We start from the raw sequence: 4,568 nt of genomic DNA, 5'->3' as shown, positions 1-4,568 counted from the left end.
TCAGTGGGACTCTCAGTTGGACTGTAATTCCTGATGGTAGACTTACTAGAGCCCAGGTCCTTATTCTGCCTCATTCTAGAATCCCCTCTTCCTGGAACGGTTTGCGCTAATTTAGTGGAACTGGAAAGACTGTCATTCCTGAGGAGACTAAGCCTCCAGCTGTGTAGTCTAAACACAACAACATAGATTCCTCGTTGTAATTAAGGTTAATTATCCCAGCTTTTGTTTTTTCACCGAGTTCAGGCAGGCTATCATAGTAGCTGAAACACATGGCAGAACAGTGTAATGGTTGTTAGTGATTGACTTGACAGTATCTTGAATCACCTAGGAGATAACTTTCCAGATACCTATTGGGATAGGTTAGTGCGGGGCGCCATCCTGTCCAGCAGGAATGAACCCCACCAAAAACGAGAATTCCTTCTCTGGTCACATCTTTATTTGGAGCATTCCCTTGAGGAAAATTGGGGGAAGGGACGATAGAACAGGGACGAGAGAAAGCTTAGAGAGAGAGCGTTGGGCCCCGAGGCAGCTGCTTTTAAACGGTGGAGCAGCTTGAACGCTGTCCTGATTGGTTAATGCCATTCTGCTGGTCTGAGCATGTGCAGGCAAGGGTGCAGGCAGGGTTGCTCAGCCCCACGTGGCTACCTCCAAACTGCAGGACCACCTGTGCCTCCAGGTGGCTCCCAACATCTCCCCCTAATTATTGTCTTTAAGAGCAATAAGGCAAAACTATTTTCCAATCTGGTCCCCACCTAGACGCAGCATGCCAAGGATATCTGCTCCCACCCATCCCCAAGGAGGGAAAAGGCAAAATAGAGTCAGAGATAAGAGGTTGCACAGGGTGTTGCTCAAGTCGATGGTGTGAAACAGCTGCTCTTGGCACCGCCCAGAAGGTCATCTCTGCTGTCTCCGTACGAATCTTCCACAGCAGGACATTCAGCATCCATTGGGTCATCTTCTTTATCTCTCTGGTCGGTCTCGCTGGCATCCAGATGTATGTCAGCATTCCTAGAAAAACATAAACAAAACTCTCCTCCCAAATTAACATTTAAGAGTATTAAAAACTCTCAGTGTAAAAATTCAGCACAATCAGTACTGGAAGTAGGCTGGTTTTGAACTTAGAGACCTGCAGGTCTCTGTATCACAAAGCAAATCTTGTTTGCCTGTACCAGCAAAATTTTGAATTAAAAATTAAATATAAAGAATGCAAGAGAAAAATCCTTTCTCTGGGGGAAGCTGTCACTGGTAGTGTATTCCCCCTCTATTGTTTAAAAACCAAAGCAGTTGTCACTGGGAATTGAACTCATGACCTTTGGAAGAGCAGGCAATGCTCTTAACCTCTGAGCCATCTCTCCAGCTCCCCTATTCAGATGGAAAAACCTCTAGGTAGCATTTTACCTCACCCGGTGCCTCAGGCAAAAGGTCCGCCTATGTTACCTAGGATACGGTAACCAGGTAAACACGCCTTTATTATGATAATTAGGACCAGTTCTTTGAGGGAGAATGGGCGTTGCTCATCAATCTATGACTGCTTCCTGCTGACGAAGGGGCGATGTTTGGGGGATAAATGTTTTTATCTGACTGAATTTTTGGCGACAAATGTTTTTATCTGACTAAATTCTTGGCGACCTTGGCTGAGGGCGGCGGCAGCGGACGGCGGACGGCGGCGGCTGCCACAGCTCCGCCTCTGAAGCCCAATGTGGCGCGCTCCGCATGGCCCCGCCCCGGGCCGTGCGCGGGCTCGCCGTTTCACCTCAGGCAATGAACTCGCACCACCGGCTGTGAGTCTTTTTCAAGCTCCGGCGAGGGGGGGCATCCGCCCACCCGTGGAGGGGCTTCTCCTGCCCGGTCCGCCCGCGCGCAGAGCCCCGTTCTCTGGGAACTCACCTCCCCGCTCGCCCATGTTGCTATGGAAACACAGTTTTTCCGCAGAGCCGATTCAGCTCCTCTCTGCCTTCTATGGCGCCGCTGCTCACCACGCAGCTTCCGCCTCAGTCAGGCGAGTCCGCTCAGGTGCTGAAAAAGTCCTCCAAAAACCATAGCCCCGCCAGAAGGCCGGGACATATAGCCTCTGATGTCACACGGACTTTAGCCCGCCCGTCGCCATGGTGACCTGGCTGTTCGTAGGCCTCCAGCAAACTCCCCGCCAGCAACTGGTTGCGTCTCCCTCCTGAGTAGCTGGGATCACAGGTGTGCACCACCGTGCCTGGCCCACTTCCGTGTTTCTAATCAGGCATTACCGCTCAAAGGCGGGCCGGCTGCCGCCAGCACTCTCAGCACGATCAAGCAGCTTGTCTTTCTCAGTCAAAAATTAAAGTTTTTTGTACGTGAGAGCCAGAGACTGAGCTCTCTTATCAAAATTAGGCGAAAATCACCTCCAAAAGCTCTGTGGCTCTTTAAGAACAGGGAAGGCAGTGATCAAGCTCGCCTCCCTACGAGACTGTTGCCTCCAGTCTCTAACAGCGAGTACGCAGGTGGACAGAGAGGGAGCGGAAGCCGCGGTCTCCCGTACCCCATCGTCCTCAAAGTCCCGCCTTAGTTACCTCGCCTTTTTTGCTGCTGTTTACATTCCTCCTGCACTGAACTTAAGGGATTTTTCTTCCCCGTTGCTTTCTGTACCTTCTTTCAGATACCTTAACTTTGATTTTTTTTTGTATTTTCTTTTCTATTTAGGCCTATCCTTTGAAATTCTTTTCCCCCCCTTTCTGGAGGATTAACTGACGTCACTCACCGCTCCACGTTCTCAGAGTTCTGAAATTCAAGGCTCTCTGTGCTGGTGTCTGATTTCAGCTTTTTCTCCCGGGCTTTCTCAGGGTCCCCCGGCGTAGTTGTCAGGGTCCCTCAGCGTCCGGGGTTTCGAGCACCAGTTGCGGGGCGCCATCCTGTCCAGCAGGAATGAACCCCACCAAAAACGAGAATTCCTTCTCTGGTCACATCTTTATTTGGAGCATTCCCTTGAGGAAAATTGGGGGAAGGGACGATAGAACAGGGACGAGAGAAAGCTTAGAGAGAGAGCGTTGGGCCCCGAGGCAGCTGCTTTTAAACGGTGGAGCAGCTTGAACGCTGTCCTGATTGGTTAATGCCATTCTGCTGGTCTGAGCATGTGCAGGCAAGGGTGCAGGCAGGGTTGCTCAGCCCCACGTGGCTACCTCCAAACTGCAGGACCACCTGTGCCTCCAGGTGGCTCCCAACAGGTTAGTGTAGCCTCTTGGAATACCTGAGGGGATTATCTTGATTACCTTAACTTAGGTGAAAGACTTACCCACTCTGGGTGGCACCATTCCCTAGGCTAGAGTCCTGAACTGTGCAAAATAGAGAAAATAACTAGGTGTGGTGGTATTCACCTTTAATCCCAGAACTCTGGAGGCAAGGCAGGTCTCTGTGAATTCAAGGCAAGCCTAGTCTATATAGCTTCCAGGAACAACCAACAAAAACAAGCAAAAAAAAAGTAAAGAAAAAGAAAAGAAAGGAAGGAAGGAAGGAAAAGAAAACAAGAAAAGGAGCTAAGTGGAAGCATCCATCACTCTCTGTGTTCTGACTACAGATGTACTATGTATGATCAGTTCCTGTTGCTGTGACCTTCCCAGCATGGTAGAATGTAAGCCTTAATTGTGAGCCAAAATAAGCCTTTATCCCTTAAGTTGCTTTAGTCAGGGTATTTTATCATAACAGCCGGGAAAGACAATGAGGTTGCTTACCTCCTGGCACCTGGGAAGGAAAACAAGAAAAAGATGAAGGTGCTTGGGGCAAGAGGCAATTCCCATGGCTCACACACAAAGACCCACTACCTTCAACTAAGTTTTCTCCCATTGACACCCCAATAGCCAATTAAATCATGAACACATTGTGGCTGACAAGGAGGGCTGACTGAGAAGCCAAGGACAATGGCACTGGGTTTTGATTCTACTGCATGTACTGGCTTTGTGAGAACCTAGTCTGTTTGGATGCTCACCTTCCTAGACCTGGATGGAGGGGGGAGGACCTTGGACTTCCCACAGGGCAGGGAACCCTGACTGCTCCTTGGACTGGAGAGGGAGGGAGAGAGGGAGGGGAGGGGAAATGGGGGGAGGGAGAGGGAAATGGAAGGAGGTGAAAAATTTTAATAATAAATAAATAAATAAATAAATGTTTTTTAAAAATAAAAAATCATGAACCCATAGTGAATTAACTCATGGATGAGGTCAGAGCCTCTATGACCCCACCAATTACCAAAGTCCACAGCTGGCAATGATGTCTTACCCACAGGATCTCTGGACATTTTAGATACAGACTATAGTAGTTATTATGGAATTCCACCATCTACTTGATACTGATGACACAAACTTCAGGTAAAATGTTTCCTTCCCAACAACATGAGAGAATACTTCACCGTGCTTCTCAGAGATACACTAGAAACTTTCACTAGGGTATTTATTTACCAGTGGAACCTTCACTAGATTATGTCTTACTGCTGTTAGAAATGAGGGATTGGTCCTGTTACCTCTCAGGATACATGGCCACCTATCTCACATGCTAATACCATCCTAAGGTTTCCACAATGCTGGGCTTTCTGGGCCTTCCCTTAATAT

At 48.7% G+C, this 4,568-nt stretch overlaps 1 pseudogene; it reads right to left on the bottom strand.

The window, feature by feature from the left end:
- Positions 1-1,746: 1,746 nt before the first annotated feature.
- Positions 1,747-1,936, bottom strand: LOC148122253 (Nuclear RNase P; annotated as a pseudogene).
- Positions 1,937-4,568: the final 2,632 nt, after the last annotated feature.

The sequence above is a fragment of the Myodes glareolus genome, chromosome 4 (genome assembly GCF_982192425.1).
Source record: "Myodes glareolus chromosome 4, mMyoGla1.1, whole genome shotgun sequence".
NCBI lineage: Eukaryota > Metazoa > Chordata > Mammalia > Rodentia > Cricetidae > Myodes > Myodes glareolus.
This window is presented reverse-complemented; position numbering and strand designations above follow the sequence as displayed.